Source organism: Odontesthes bonariensis, chromosome 6 (genome assembly GCF_027942865.1).
Source record: "Odontesthes bonariensis isolate fOdoBon6 chromosome 6, fOdoBon6.hap1, whole genome shotgun sequence".
Lineage (NCBI taxonomy): Eukaryota > Metazoa > Chordata > Actinopteri > Atheriniformes > Atherinopsidae > Odontesthes > Odontesthes bonariensis.
In genome coordinates, this window is record NC_134511.1 from 29,586,723 (window position 1) to 29,604,000 (window position 17,278).

Here is a 17,278-nt window from a genome sequence, read left to right on the forward strand (position 1 = left end):
AGCCAATATATCAGTGGTGTGTTTATGGCTTATATTTTGCCCACAACCGATTTAACATGAACTGATGGAGACTGATTCAAGTTTTTTAAAGATGAAAACACTAAGACACTTTAAGTAAATATCAGAAGCCTAAATAAATAAATTATTTTCATTCACTTTAAATAACTCAAATTGGACTCTGAGGCACTCTGTGCACAACTTTTTGAGTCTTTCCACACTAATATAAGTATGCTAACAAGCCAGACTAAGACTGACGATCTAGCAAACATTCTAAATGCCTGTAACGACGCGCTCGCCGTTACCTCGGATTAAAAGGAACTAGGCTATGACAGACAGAAAAAAGACATTTATTGATACAGTGGATTCAGGTGTGTTTCGGGCGGGGCAGAGACGCTGTGCACAGGACGCTTGCTGGTCTGTGTCGTCGTCCGCTTGTTTATGACCTGCACACACAGAACCACACAGACAGACTCATTACATGAGTGGGATATGATTGGGAAAAACAAAGGTGAAACTTACCTCAACCGGCTGCTCTGTCCTCCTGGGGTGTTACATCAAAAGAGGTCCCCGGGGACATGACCCTTTAAATATGGTTCCGGAGGACAGTAGCAAGTAGGAGGGGGGAGTAGGGGAGTGTGTAAATATGTTTATTCATGTATATATGTTTAGGGTGTTAAGTGATGGTTTAGGGGTTTGTAAATAGGTGATTATATTGTGTATATATTGAAATTATGTACGTATGTACATACATTTATGATTTATTGGTAATTATGTAAATATTTGAACCTACCTGTTAATGGTTTGGTCTAATTAGTCATGTGACTAAGGGTAGGGTTTTAAAAGGGAGGCAAAAAATGTTTGTTGGGGGTAGAGTGTTGGAGATTGGATTTGAGACTGATGAGTATTGTTATTGAGAAGAATTTGGATTTTGCATGTGTTTCAATAAACACACCTTCATTGCCACTTAAAGGAGTATTCCTTGGTTTTTTGCCTCCGGACCGCTCGACAAGTTGACAATGCCCAACACCAACAAGTGAGCATTATCATTGTGATTGTTAACATGCTGATGCAAATGTTCAGCTTAAACCTCCTTATGTGTATAATTACTGACTCCAGGCACTACTAAAATAGCTGTAGACGTAGTCTTAATTTTTGCATGAATACTAAATCAGACTGTGTTCACATATTTAAATCATCTCCATCGTGCTTTCTCTGTTTACGAAGATTGGATCTTTGTTGAATGACAGCAGAGTGCGAGGAGATTTTTATCTGTCTCCTGCAATCAGACGCTGTCAGATTTAATGATTGTGGCAAGCTTGAAAACTATCATCGTTAGAACGAAAGGTTGAGGTTTAGGCCACAGAGAGAGACATTCTATCTGTAAAAGGTATCTGCCAAAGGTGTGCAATTAAAGTCAGATATTGCACATGCAAAGATGTCTTATCTTTATTCCGAGATAACCTGGAAAGGAAAATAATACACAAGGCTTCATATGCGAGTGTATTGTTCGCTTGAAAATCCTTTGAACGCCCGTTGTGTTGGACGACCTAATGATCTGACCACAGCAGCTGTTCAACACATTATCTGTTACTGTAGACGACAGACGTAAGCCCAGCCCTGACCAAAGCCTGATTGTCGCAGACGAGCTTCATATCCGCCCTCTGAAGCATGCGTAATGCCTGACGTTTGCCTGCTCAGATATGGATCAGAGCAATTGAGCCTTATCTGTTTCCTTTTGCTTTATCAAGATCATTTCTATGCCACTTGTTGGTGAGCAGATTTGTGTGTTGGAGGCAGCTATTGTTGTGCTCAGTTAATCTGGACGTGTGAACAAAATAAATTGTCTTACATCAATTACCAAGAGGCTGAGAATGTAAACAAAGACGGCTTTCCTGGTAAACGGTCAGTTTATAGTACCGTTTCCCTTTTTGGATGAACACAAAGGTTTGCAAAGAAATTTATATTTTATATTTATCCAATCAATATAACTATTCCATCAACATTATTCTTTTTTCATGTTTTACAGCTTTACCATGATTTGCGTATACCTTCACTTCTTTTCAAAGTTTGATTCATGGTTTTTCTGAACATGTTTGTAGAAAAATGAACAATTAGTTCTGCTCACAGGTGATGTTAACCACTATCACCATGGTCAAATCGCTACGAAGACACACTTTTATTGGCAAACCAGTCTGACGAGAGAGTGTGAAGCAGCTATTTTGGTATACAGCACAAATGTTACAGTTTTATGAAGAAGGCTGAAAGATTGTGTAATTACTGTTTTCCTTTCTCTTTCTCCTACACTTCAGGTTAAGTTTTGATTCTTTAGAACTCTGAAGTACCCACATGATGACGTGCCCTTTCTACACCTCACAAGTGTTTATTGGACAACAAACACTCAGATGGAGGAAGGTATAGTAGGTAGGTATGGTGAAAAATACTAATTCATGGACTTTTGAGCAAAAGACTGTTTGGATACAAGTCAGAATACATGTTAAGACTGTTACAAAAATCTAAATAATTAAAGCTTCGTCTTTTTGGGAGCTAGTGGTCTTTAATCGAAAGTAGATGGACAGGAAAGGGGGCAGGGAGTGGAGGGGAACACATCCTGCAAAGGGCCCCAGGCCGGGACTCAAACACATTTTTGAAGTCTTTGAAGCTAAAAGCTAATCGAAAAAGGACCCATTTTACCATGTATAACAACTCAAACATCACAAATTTCATAGTGGTTTGAGTCAAAGCCATTTAATGTTTTTATTTTAAACCATATTACTTATGCATTGGAGCATTTTTGTTTGTTTCTGTTTTGGTTTACTGTGTCACTATTTGAACAATCATGTTTCTCACTCATTCTTATAGTTTCATAGTTGTCATTTTGGGATTTAATGGTTTAAAACATTTTAAGGACATCACCTGCTTCCTACGCACTTATTTGTTTCCTAAATGGTCTTTAAATTGTCTTTTTTCCCAATTGTCTGGGTACCTAAATTATTGCACTTACTCTAGCACTAGTTATGCTCTTAGCTGTTTGGTTTTGGAAGGAAATGCACTTATGATTTCTTGTGACCTGAAGTTCTTTTGCCTACCGATGTTGAACACACTTATTGTAAGTCGCTTTGGATAAAAACGTCTGCAAAATGACCGTAATGTAATGTAATTTTTGTTTGTGTGTTTGTTCTCTGCTTACAGGTGCTCCTGGTGCCCTGGATTCCCCACAAAAGCTGTGGATTGTCTTCAGTTTTGTTTTTACAGGTGTAGCAGCTGGTTGTCTGATTTTTCATTGTTTTCTATGTTTTTCTCTTCATATTTCTGTTCCTTTTTTCCCCTTCTTAGCTCTCCCTCTCTCTCTGTCCCCCGGTCCGGTTCGGCACTATCACATGTCAAGTATTGTAACAAAAATAAATAAATAAATAAGGAGTTGATGGACATCAAGGGGAGCTTTACATTCATAAAGCTTCCCTTGGCATAGCAAATGTGTTTGGCATAACTATAATCTCGGTTGCTATGCGCCGACCTCATTGGCAGCAAGTCTGTGTACCTCTCAATTTTTCTCATCGTTTATATGATTATTTCTCATTTTTAATTTTTTAGTTTCTATCTAAACATTTTTAGTTATTTTTATTGATCTGCTTTTTGTTTTAATTAATTTTTTTTGACAATGTGCACTACTACTAAAGCAGTGTACACAAGAGAAGAACTGTTGGCACTGTCAAGGATTGGACACGGAATTAAACATCCAATTCCGACCGAGCTTAAAGCTGCAGTCTGCAGGATTTGTTGTTGTCATACGTAAAGTCCTAATTTTTGGCATTTTAAGAGTTTACATGATCTATCAGAACGCTTGAAGTTGAAAACGGTGACCTCCGTAGTCGCAAAATGCAAGAAATGCTTATTTTTTAACCGAAAAATAAAAAGTTATTCAACTTCCTGTCCCGCCCCATCAAAACACATGAGAACTCGTGCACGTCTACGTGCACGCCAGATGCGCGTACACGACTCCTCATTCATCAACTCACCTGTCATTTGTGATCATGGAAGACACAGTAAGTAGACTATAGCCCGTAATGAAGTTTAATAGTCTAGATAAATAAGCGTGGGGACGAGCGTACCTTGTATCGCGCGTGCACAATCGGTGATTGACAGGCAGCAGAGCCCAGCTCGTAACCTGATTGGTTACCTTTTATCGGTCCGGTCTGCAATTTTTTAAACAAACCTGCTGGCTTTGGAGGGACCTAGCGGGACATATAGGGGACGTAGAGAACTCATTTTTTTTGTATTGGGGTATTTAATGTACTACTTTCAGAATCCCCGGACAGTTCCAGGCATTATGCTTGAAAAAGAGTTGCAGACTGCAGCTTTAAAAAGCTAGGCTACCGTGGATGCAGAGCTGGAGCGAAACTAAAGGCAAAGAGGCACAACAGGAGGTGGAGGTACAAACCTTTTCTGCCCTTGGTGATCATGGGAAACGCTAACTCACTGCCTAACAAGTGTGATGAGTTAGAGGCGCTTGTGCGGAACCAACGGCTGTATAAAGAAAGCAGTTTGATCTGTCTGTCCGAGTCCTGGCTGAACAACAACACACCAGACTCATGTGTGGGCATACCAAGCTTCACAGCTGTACGAGCGGATCGTGACCCGAGTACGAGCGGCGGTAAGCGGAAAGGCGGGGGTGTTATACTGTTCTTTAATCAAAGATGGGTAAACTACCGCAATGTGACCGTTAAGGAGAGGGTTTGTTGTCCAGACATCGAACTGCTGTCAGTTGGTTTACGTGCATTTTATGCGCCCAGAGAGTTCCCATACACAGTCGTCATCGTTGTTTACATTCCACCGAGGGCGGCACCTACAACGGCGTGTGACGTCATCCATGACGCCGTTGCTAGGATACAGACCCAGCATCCTGAGGCATTCATTGCAATCACAGGAGATTTCAACCACGTCTCTCTATCCTCCTGCCTGACTGGCTTTGTACAGTATGTGGATTGTCCAACACGTGGAGAAAAGACATTAGATCTGTTCTATGCTAACGTGAAGGAGGCTTACAGGACAGTGTCTCTTCCACCACTGGGTAGATCTGATCACAGCATGGTCTATCTACAACCCACATACAGACCATGTGTACAAAGACTTCCTGTTACTACCAGATCTTTCAGGAAGTGGTCACCAGAGGCGAGTGATGCATTGAGAGACTGCTTTGATGTCACAGACTGGGCTGTACTGCTGGAGGAAGAAGAAATGGACATTGACATGGACAGGAGGGTCAGCACCATCACTGACTACATTAACTTCTGTAGGGACACTGTGATTCCAGTGAGGACTGTAAGGTGCTATCCAAATAACAAACCATGGATCACCAGTGACATCAAAGACTTCCTGAACCAGAAAAAGAGGGCGTTCCAGAATGGGGATAGAGAAAGGCAGAGGAGTGTACAACAGGAGCTTAAAAAGACATTACGTCGAGCTAAGGTGGAGTACAACAAAAAGGTAGAGAGACAGCTGGAGAACAATAACACCAAGGAGGTGTGGAGGGGCATGAGGACCATCACTGGATACAGACTGAAGAACTCTCAGTCTGTAGAAGGTGATGTGGACAGAGCCAATACTTTCAACCATTATTACAACAGGTTTGACAGTGTGGCTTTTCCCTCCTCTGCTGCTGCTTCCTCCACCCCCACCACTACAGCTGCTTTCTCTATACTGCTTCCACTGCCCTGCTGTACTTCCACCTCAATGGCAACCTGCATCGCCAAGCCTCCTCCTCCGCCTGACTGCACCTCTACCTCTGCTGTCACCAACAAGCTTCTTCTGTCCAGCTGTACCTCCACCTCTGCAGCAACTTCCACCGCCTGGTCTCTTGAGCCAAGCCACACCTCCATCTGTGCGGCAGCTCCCACCGCCTGGCCTCATCAGCCCAGCTGCACCTCCACCTCTGTGGCAGCTCCCACCACCAGGCATCCAGAGCCCAGCTGCACGTCCACCTCTGCGGTAGCTCCCACCACCAGGCATCCAGAGCCCAGCTGAACATCCACCTTTGCGGCAGCTTCCACTGCCAGGCCTTCTGAACCCAGCTGCACCTCCACATCTGTGGCTGTTCCCACCGCCTGGCCTCATGAGCCCAGCTGCACCTCCACCTCTGCGGCAGCTCCCACCACCAGGCATCCAGAGCCCAGCTGCACATCCACCTCTGCGGCAGCTCCCACCACCAGGCATCCAGAGCCCAGCTGCACATCCACCTCTGCGGCAGCTTCCACTGCCAGGCCTTTTGAACCCAGCTGCACCTCCACATCTGTGGTAGGGCCGGCACGGTATATGTATTCGTACAGAACCGTCACGGTACGGGGGTCACGGTTCGGTACGCGCATTTCCACGCAGAATACACACGGTACGGAAGTTTTCTGAACGCGGAACTGTTATTTTGCAAGAGTTTCCTTCAGGACCCATTTAAACACGGCCACATGCAAGCTCTGATTGGTCCGTAGAGATATATGCTTTCGGACAGAGTAGTTATAAGAACGCAGTTATCAGAACTGTCCTACTTGAATTTCGTTCTGATAACTATCCTTCCCCAGCGGAACTGTTTCAGTCTGCATTCGCACATGAGTCGGGACTGATGCGCCGCGCGCAGCCGTCCGTGTCAGTGACGTGTTAGCTGTTAGCCGTTTAGCGCCACATTCAACAACAAAAGAGAACAAAACAAAACCCGAGAGAAGAAAAAACACCACAAAGAAGCTAATATGGAGAGCGGGGAGGCCACTGTGTTTATGGTCTGCATGATGGTGATATTAATCATGGACAATCACATCAGGCGTGTAATATCGAGGCTGGAAGAGCTCACAGAGAGTCAGGATCAAGCGCAGGCGATACTTCTTCGTTTCATGAAGGAAGAAAGGAGAGCAGCACGCCGCAGACAAAGGAGACAACGTGTAAGTTTAACTTATTAAACATGCGCCGGTTCTGTCTGTGTGGTATGATGAAACATTTCAGCCGTGATAGCATGACATGGGGCACAGCTAACGACCACCACACACCTCCGTCAGATGCGTTCCATAAAACCATGAAAAGACCCGACCAGTTACGTCTCCCAAATGTATTACAACAACCCCTGGATACGAATACATGCAGAGCAAAAAAAATTACCAAAGCAATTGGAATTTACATCGCATCTGCTATGCGCCCATATTCCACTGTAGAAGAGGCAGGATTCAGATATCTATTACATGTGCTCGAACCTCGCTACACGCCTCCTTCGGCACTGTACCGAAAATGTACCGAACCGTAGGGTCCGTACCGAGGTACGTACCGAACCGTGAGTTTTTTGTACCGTTCCACCCCTAATCTGTGGCTACTCCCACCGCCTGGCCTCCTCGGTCCAGCTGCTCCTCCACCTCTGCAGCAACTCCCACCACTAGCCCTCCTCTGTCCAGCTGCATCCCCACCCCCATCTCTATGGTTGATAGCAACATCACTCCTGTCGCCATCCCTCCGGTACAACCTCTGTGTCTAACTATAGAGGAGGTTGGAGCTGAGCTCAGGAGACTTAAGTCAGGGAGGGCTTCAGGCCCAGATGGAGTCTGTCCAAGGCTTCTGAGGGACTGTGCTGGTCAACTAGCAGTCCCTCTTCAGAGGCTCTTTAATATGAGCATTCAGATGGAAAAAGTCCCGGTGCTGTGGAAAACTTCTTGTCTCATACCAGTGCCTAAATTAGGGCAACCGGTGGAGCTGAATGACTACAGACCGGTGGCTTTGACATCTCATATCATGAAGACCTTGGAGAGACTTCTTGTTCGTCGCATGAGATTGCAGGTTGCTGTGGCTCTTGATCCCCTCCAGTTTGCCTACCAGAAACACATAGGAGTGGAAGACGCGATTCTGTACATGTTGCATCGGGCATATGCTTATCTGGATGTGCCTAGTTCATATGTGAGAGTCATGTTCTTTGACTTCTCCAGTGCCTTCAACACCATACGACCTCCCATACTGAAAGACAAGCTGCTCGGTATGGGTGTGGCTCCCTCCCTGACATCATGGATTATAGACTATTTGTCTGCCAGACCACAGTATGTCAGGATGGGGAAATGTGTTTCTGGAACACTGGAATGCAGTACTGGGGCTCCGCAGGGTACTGTTTTGGCTCCTTTTCTTTTCACCCTTTACACATCAGACTTCAGGTACAACTCAGAGTCATGCCACATTCAGAAGTATTCTGATGATACGGCTGTTGTGGCATGTGTGCGCGGTGGACAGGAGAAGGAGTACAGGGACCTTGTGGAGGCCTTTACTGACTGGACCAAAAAGAAGTGTTTGCTCCTGAACACCACCAAAACCAAAGAGCTGGTGGTGGACTTTCATTAGATCTAAAACCCCATACCAGTCAGTCTGCATTGATGGAGGGGAGATAGAGACTGTTCAGACCTGCAAATACCTGGGGGTGGTGCTGGATAATAAACTGGAGTGGTCTGCCAACATAGACGCAGTGTACAGGAGGGGCCAGAGCCGTCTCTTTTTCCTGAGACGGCTCAGGTCCTTCAATGTCTGCAGTGATATGATGTGCATGTTTTATCACACTATCATTGAGAGTGCACTGTTCTATGCTGCTGTCTGCTGGGGGAGTTGCACTACAGACAGAAACTGTAGGCGCCTGGACAAACTTGTGAAAAAGGCTGGTTCTGTTGTAGGCAGAAGGCTGGACCCTCTCGGTGCTGTGGTGGAGAAACGGATGAGGAGGAAGTTAGATTCTGTGATGGAGAATAATAAACATCCTCTCCACAGCATCCTGACAGGACAGAGGAGCAGCTGCAGTGAGAGGCTCATCTCTCTGCGCTGCAGGACTGAGAGGTTCAGAAGGTCCTTTGTTCCCACAGCCATAAGGCTTTATAACTGCTGAGTTCTTCTCAAATTGATTGATCGATTTTTATTTATTTGTTTATTTTGCCATTTAGTCATTTATTATTATTTAGTTAGTAGTAGTATTATTATTGTTGTTTTATTGTTGTTAATTCAATCATTGTAAATATTTTAAAAAAAATGTTGAGCTACTTGACGAATTTGAATTTCCCCCATTGGGGGATAAAGTATTTTTCTATTCTATTTCTATTCTATTCTATAAACGGTATTCAGATTACAATTCTGCTGCCATAATGCTGGACAGGACAAGGGGTAAAAAAAAAAAAAAGGGAGAGCGATATCATCTATTGTCACAATACAGGCAGGACATTATCAAACCAATAAATATAGTGTAGTATATCTGTTGTGGGCAATAAACTTGAAGCACTGCTATGAGATAAAAATGTACCTTAAACCCAGGGCAATAAGGAATCCCATCAACAACAAGTTGAACATAACTGTATTAGTATAGTAACACAGGGAATTTTATGGTACAGCACAAACTGATGTCAAAGCCCCAAAATAGGCTGTCAAATGCAAAGATTTAACTAAGAATTGATATATAAATAGGAGCTGAGGACAGCTATTGTTTTTAGCCCTCCACTTCCTTCTTCTGTGGCTCACAGATCAGCTGCACCTGCAGAGCAAACGACAGCAGGAGAGGGTGGAGGTGTTGGAGGGCGAGCTGGGGGGTTGGCAGACTGGACAGGACAAAGGGAGTGAGGGGCAGAACAATGGTAGGGCCTTGTGGTGGAACTGAAACGAGACAGTGTGTCTGCAGAGCCGCCGGCCGCCCAGCCCTACAAGGAGCCTCCAGCGCCACACAGGAAAGGGCTTTCTCCAGAGCTGCTTAAAACACACACTCTCAGATTCTTACACAACATACAAGTGCACACTGATACAGGCAAACAATAGTGGCCCCCATCCTGACCAAGCCCCGACAAGACTGTGCTGTAACTCCAGGGAGTCATCTCACACAAACTCAAAGAACAGACCGTCCTGTCAGGTGGATAGTTACAGAGGCAGAGGTTAAAAAAGGCCAGAACCTCTCAGGGAAGATTCAGCCCTCTGGTTTGCCTCCTCTCTGCTTACACAGCACTAATTTCCCAAGATGGACAGATTAATACCAGATAAAACTGGTTTCTGTTACATATTTCAACTTCAAGTAATGCTTGCAACGAGGAGCTGGACAGCCAGTATGCCGTCCATCATCTTAAGGGAGCACTATCAGGTGTCAGCTCTTTTGTTTCATAATCAGGTTTCATGTCAAATGAATGAGAGAAAAACAAAATCCAAAGTCAAGTGAGCACAAGTTCTGAAAGATTATTCTTTACTGATGGTTTTCAGTGGAAACATGATTTCACTCAAAAGTGCTTGCATTTGCTAAATGCTCTGGGTTACAAGCACAAAGAGCTTTCAAATGCTGCCAACCAAGCATGTTTAACAGTGTCTCATTGTTTCTTTGGCAATATCAGCAGCAGCGCAGTATGGATTATAATAATAATAATAATAATAATAAATTTTATTTATAAGGCACTTTACATTTACAATAAAATCTCAAAGTGCTACAGTGGGATAAAAGACAAATATTAGGTTCAAAAGCAGGGACAGTAAAATGCAAATAAAATACACAAATAAAAGTAGTGAGTCCTTTAAATGCTAAAACGAAATAAATACAGGACAGAGCATTCAAAGGGAGATCATTAAAAACATTGGGTAAAAAGAAAGGTTTTCAGGCCTGTTTTAAAGTGTTCCACAGTCTGTGGAGCCCTCAGATGTGGAGGCAGAGCGTTCCACAGCCGAGGGGCAGCGCAGGAAAAGGCCCGGTCTCCCATGGTGCGGGAGCCAGTTCTGGGAGTGTGAAGAAGGTTGGTGTTGGAGGAACGGAGAGAGCGTGAAGGACAGTGAAGGGTGAGAAGGTCTTTTAAGTAAGATGGAGCATTACCATGCAGGCAGTGGAAGGTGAGCAGAGAGATTTTGTAAGTGATCCGGGCAGAAACAGGAAGCCAGTGAAGAGATTGGAGAACAGGGGTGATATGTTCATGTTTACGCACTCTCATCAGGATCCTGGCAGCACAGTTCTGAACATACTGTAATCTCTGTATGTTCTTGCCAGGAATCCCAACGAGAAGTGCGTTGCAACAGTCAAGTCTGGAGGAGACAAAAGCATGGACGAGCCTCTCTGCATCAGAAAGAGAGAGTAAGGGCCGAAGTTTTGCAATATTTCGGAGGTGAAAGAATGAAATTTTGCAGATATGCTTAATATGGCTTTCAAAGGTGAGCTGTGGATCAAAAATAACACCAAGATTGGTGACCATACTGGAAAGAGAAATGTTCTGGCCAGAGAAGGTAATGTTGAGAATTTTTTGTTGTTGAATTTGATGTAAGGTACCAATTTGAATCATTTCAATTTTTGAACTGTTAAGATGGAGAAAATTTTGCCGCATCCATGCCTTTATCTCCTCCAGACAAGCTGTAAGTGTGGAGAGAGAGGATAATTGGCAAGGTGAGGGGGCTGGCAATGATGAAGATGGAATGGGTTGGGTCTCAGGTACATTGCTACCTAACTTAAGGTAAAGCTGAGTATCATCAGCATAGCAATGAAAAGAGACCCCATAGCTGCTGATAATGCGCCCAAGTGGGACCATATATAGATTAAAAAGAAGAGGTCCAAGAACTGATCCTTGGGGCACACCACAGGAGACAGGATGGCTCAGTGATCTGGCACGACCAATGGAGACAAATTCGGATCTGTCCATCAGGTATGATCGGAACCAGTCCAGGGCCGTGCCAGTGAGTCCTGCAAGGTGCTGTAGGCGGTGGAGAAGGATGTGGTGATCTACAGTGTCAAAGGCTGCTGACAAATCAAGAAGGATGAGAAGTGAAGAAAAGCCACGATCAGCAGTCATCAACAGGTCATTTGTGACCCGGACCAAAGCTGTTTCAGTACTATGGGCAGCACGGAAACCAGATTGAAATTTGTCCAGAATTCTATTGTCATGGAGGTGCTCTTGAATGTAAACTGAGACTAATTTCTCCAGAACCTTAGCGAGAAAGGGAAGGTTGGAGATGGGTCTGTAATTTGCTAAGTCCTGGGGGTCCAGGGTAGGTTTTTTAAGGAGGGGTTTGATTATGGCAGATTTCAAAGTGGGGGGAATGTGACCAGATTGAAGGGATGTATTTACTATGGTAGTGATGAGGGGACTGAGAGAGGCAATATGGGCCTTAACCAGGGCTGTTGGGAAAGGGTCAAGGGCACATGTAGAGGGTTTCATGGCCCTGACAGTGGCCTCAACTTCTTTCACACAGACCTCTGGAAACGAGCAAAAGGGGGGAGAGCTCCTGAGCCGTAAATTGGTAGTAGGGCTAAGTGCTGGGGGGAGAGTGGTGAGGGCTGATCTGATTGTCTGGATCTTATTATGGAAAAAATAAATAAATTTATCACTTATATGGTCAACTTCAGTCCAGACTAAATCATCTTATCTTAACAGTTCTCGGTTAGAGTTTTATTATTAATTTATTATACATTAATATTCTAATTGTCAAGTACTTTCATCAAGAGACATCTTCAGTACAATGTTTTTTTCAGCCCCTTTGTTTTGCACCGAATGGAAACTACTGACACTGCAATAAGACTCAGCTGTACTTTGTGTGAATAGGCAAAAGTAGGGGGGGGCTTAGTGGCAAATAGGTTAAGAGAGTTGACTTGGTCTACATGAACAAGTACTTTTGGTGCATGTTTTTCCTCTATTTTTTCTATTTAGTTGCACTTTTTTTATTTAATTTTTTATCAGCATCACTAGTATTTCAGCAAGTTAACATTAGCATTTAATTCAAAGCAACATTCTACCTAATTACAGTCTCACATAACTGTATTACTGTCACCCCTTTATGCTTTACAATTTTGGATCATTACAATTCTTTTTTAGTTTTAGGATACTTTGTTTACTTCTCACCTTGACTCCAAAGCCCGTCTGGCCATTAAACAGACTTGCAGAATTTGACAGCGCTTTGAGAAATATGCCAGATGTAGTTTGGTTAGTGTGTGTACTGCCAGATGTTAGCATTAATTTGTCACTGTGTGTCGGCGGAAGCCCAAAGTTTTATCTGGACATATTGGGAAATCAACAGCGCTGAAACTCTGAAGAATGTGATTTGGAACTTTTTATAACTGTAAATTAGTTTTTTCCTCAATACAAACAAGTACAATGAAGGAAAACCATATCAAACACACCACATGAAAACTGCTTCCCTGGAACAAAAGCAGTTTTGCCATATATGGTCATATTTTCTGTGCTCTGACACTGTGGTCATCCCTGCATCTATCTCATGTTTGTCAAATCAACAAGCTGCCACAGTGACAGGAAGGATAACCGTTGCAAGCCAGAGTGTAATCCCAAGGCACCGTGTTGATTTAAGGGTTTCCTTTGGGATGCAGGTGACGCATCACAGAGTCGACATGGGCACTCATGATTGTGCCATCTACAAGGCAAGGGTCACCTTTTACCCAAACTACTGACACAACATGTACAGGGGTGTTACTTTTATTCCAAAGCAAATAACGCATTGTCTTTAAAGCAATCATGCACACTGCAATGACTCATCCAAAATCAACAATGGCGCTTTGCTCCCATGGAACAAACGTTGTTGCAGTGACAACCAGATATAGCAATAAATTCCAGGAATCCATTTTTAATGGTAAGGAATGTGTTTCACATTGTCTGGTTCTTGTGCATCGTCATCACAAGCCTCTCCATGGTGCTGCAAAACACATGGGCAACATGCACTGAGTCAGACAGACCGGCGCTTCAAGGAAAACTCAACCAGAGTGTCCCTTTTTTTTCCTGCATTCCCCCTTGCATACTTATGATCCTCTTCCTGGAGAGATCTTACGTCACCAAAACTCTCTGACTTTGCTTCATCCTGACCTGCCTGCTTTGGATCCAGCCATCAGAAGTACTGTACTCTTTTAAAGCTGACTCAGCTATGTCAAACGCTGGGATGAGCTAAACAGTCATTCACTGCAGGCTCAGTTTGAATGTCAATGTTATGCCTGGATTGAGCACTGGCAACGTGCAACTGTTAATTAAACATAATTATGTGAGTGTGCTGAAGCAAATGAAAAGTTCACATGGTTATAACAAGAAATCTAAATGACTGGTGTTTAATTTTAGAGTATCAAAAGAGCACCACTCATCAGGCCAGCAGGCAAGCATAGACGGATTACCGCGTGGGCAAAGTGGGCGTGTGCCCAGGGCCCCAGAGCCAATAGGGGCCCTTGGCCTTCGGAGTTGTTGTTTTGTCTTGGGTACAATTTTTAAAAAATATTGGAATGAACGTTGTTTTGAAAATGTAATATGAAAAATAAAATCATTTGAATGTTTTAGAAATTATAAGATTAATCAGTAATGTGTGATGACACAATGTCGTACGTGCGTTTTTAAAATGGAGAAGCGGGCGCTCAGTGCATCAGCTAAAAGAAAACTATTGATAAGTTAGTCAGCTGTCTCTGTGTGATCTGTTTGGTGTTCTTTTCCTGCAAACACGTCTGACAGTGAGTTAATTGACAAAGCAAACACGCCTTTGCCTATCCCGCTGACTTGGACAGCAATCTTGGAAATTAACTGATTCACTTCAGATATTTTATCATATCAGACGGACAGAATGTGACTCCATCGAAATGGCTTAAAACAATACTGTAAGACTGTATCTGACGCTTCCTGTCACAAACTGTGAGGAAGAGCAGTCATTTTCTCAAATGGCCAAGATAAAAGAATTGAACTTCGGACGAAAATGACCCAGAGAAGCCTTAACAATGTCACTCATGGCCATAGAGGCCGAACTGGTCAGAGAGGTGGACTTTGGAGACCTTATCAAGGACTTTTCCTCGAAGAAGACCAGAAAAATGGTTTTGGTGGTTTAGGTGAGTAGTTTCACTGTGGTCGCAGCTCTGGCTCTTTACTGATGTTCATTCATGTTGCCTTTATTACTTTCACGATTTGTTTTAGGTGGTTACCTATATTTTAATGAAGGTGTGTTTTACTACATAATACTGCAAGGGCCGGCTATTTGAGCTTGCTGTCTCTCCTATAATATGTATATCCATATTGTCTTGGCATGGTGCCAAACAAAACAGACCTTAAATGACAGTAATTTTGTGTGCGTGTTGCCTGGTATTGTTATTTGCGTGATGGGTAGAGGGCCTCTGCGCGCGCACTGTTTGCATGTGTAGGCAGGGGTCCGTGGTCATGATAATCCGTCTATGACTGGAAGCCTCACTGAATTATACCCAGAAGGCATTTCAGAGGAGCATAGAACTCAGTTAAACCAAGTAAATATATGTAAATCTATTTCACTGCACAGAATTTTGATTACAAAGAAAAGGCCTTTTCTTTTTCAAAAAAACTCCAACTTAGCTACAATGCTGATGTTTTTAGAATCACATTGCTAGGTTTCAGAGACTCACTGTTAAGATAAATAGCTTCATAGCTGGCTAAATACCCATATATATTTTAATTTGGCATGAGTTCTGCATGTTCACTTGTTTGGATTCAAGAAAACTTTAACCAAGCACTGCATTCAACGCTTATAACTATCATCCCGATAGCTAGAGGAAAGCTTCTCGTTCATTGGAGATCATTGTCTGAGTGGCAAAAAATGTTTGTTGCACCCCATCCAATGATTGTTAAGATAAACTTTTACATCACAAGTGAGTTCTGAACTTAGTTTCACCATAAACAACTGCCATTAACCTTGGAACATCACGGCCATTTGTACAAGTTCATTGTAATCAGTTCAAGTAGTTCATTTTTTTCTGAAAGATTTCTCAAATGGCAATCTTTCTTGCATTTTAACATCAAACCCAGTTAATGACCTTTAACGTTAACCCGTAACTCGCAGTGTCATGGGATGAAGCTGTAGTTTGAGGACTTCCACAACTTATTAAACATTGTTGTGAAGAATTATAGATATTTTACAGTGAGTTAAACAAATCCAAACACTGTGAGCGTATTTCCAAAAACATTCTCTCAGCTAGTAGTGGGTGGCTTGGGGGCCGTTTAAAACAACTTCTCAAAATGAGTAATGAGAATTAAAATTGTGTTTCCAGTGGCCGATAAATGGAGATATTATCATCTTTGTCAGTGACTGTCTGGATTCTGGATCCCTCTCTCTCTCAGGAAATATCCAACGGCTTGGCTGAATTTATGATTAAAAACAAGCTAAATATAGACTCAAGAGAAGTCTTTTGTTAATGTGAGAGCGGCCAAGTGTCACCGCCCACACCATTTGATCAAACAACATTCCAACTTCCAGTGAAGGCAGATGATTTTTTGGTAGGATCCTCTGACTGAACGCTGACTAATCCCTACGCCTGTGGACAGTTCATGCTTAGTTGCTCATCACAGACCTCGGTTTGAACCGGTCTGCTCTGGAACTGAGTTGACTGCCACTCCCTGTAATCTAGCACCTCTCTGTTTCACTTCCTTTATTCCTTTCTCTATCTAACTCTTTGGCTGTATTTACAGGAAAACCACTAGAGTGCAATGTAAAGGAACAGGCTGTATCCAGTCTTGGTTGCCCAAACAAGGAGAGTCTGCGGTAACTGGTTGTTTTTGTTCATTTTTAATATTCAACTGGTACCTTTTATTGACATATACCCTCACATTCTGTCTTTAACTTTCATCTTGGTCAGAAGAAAGAGAAAATAAACATACTGAAGAAGTAGCCGTTTCTTTCAGGCATAAATACTATTCAAAAAAAGCTCCACTCATAAACCTTTTGATAAAAATCACATTTTGTCCACCTTTTGTTATATTCTCATTCCTGTCATTTCATTGTATTCCTAACCGTATTCCTCTCACACCTCCTGCCTGTACCTTCCTCTCCCTCTCCCTGTGGTTACTGTCCTCCAGGCTTGAAGGCTGTTTGCCACAGTGTCTGTTGACATCAAAGCAATCGCTGTTTCTAAGGTTGATGAAAGACAGGAAGAGGGTGGGAGAGGACAAGCTAGCGTCCAATGCTGCACACTGCTGCCAATAAGGCAAAGATGGCCCGGACCACTACCTTGAATATTTATCTTTCTTTTCTCAAACAATTGGATAGCCTTAAAAGGGAAAAGGGAGCCAATAAAAAAAAAAAGCTGCCTGGTGAGAGATACACGAGCCAAACAAAAGGGACAGCAGCAAGATAAACGAGCAAAAATAGAAGGACCAGCAAACTAGCCGTGATAAACTGGTAACCTCTGCTGGAAAATGTTTATTTTCTCATTTATTAAGCATTCTAAAAAGGCCAGATAAAAAAAGACAACTCCCAAGTTTTTTCATTATAGAGAATGCAAAGTTGGCTTAATGTATTGGTTTGTTTGGACACTATATTGTGACCTTTGGTCACAATA

At 43.0% G+C, this 17,278-nt stretch overlaps 1 long non-coding RNA gene across 2 annotated transcripts; it reads left to right on the forward strand.

Moving 5' to 3' along the window:
- The first annotated feature begins 846 nt into the window (after nucleotides 1-846).
- LOC142382949 (uncharacterized) lies at nucleotides 847-3,878 on the forward strand. Of its 2 annotated transcripts, XR_012769977.1 has the most exons (4): nucleotides 847-1,033; nucleotides 2,128-2,222; nucleotides 2,310-2,421; nucleotides 3,190-3,878. It is a non-coding gene; the product is annotated as an uncharacterized LOC142382949 (long non-coding RNA). The 2 variants fall into 2 exon arrangements; XR_012769976.1 differs by lacking the exon at nucleotides 2,128-2,222 and having other exon boundaries at nucleotides 853-1,033.
- The last annotated feature ends 13,400 nt before the right edge of the window (nucleotides 3,879-17,278 follow it).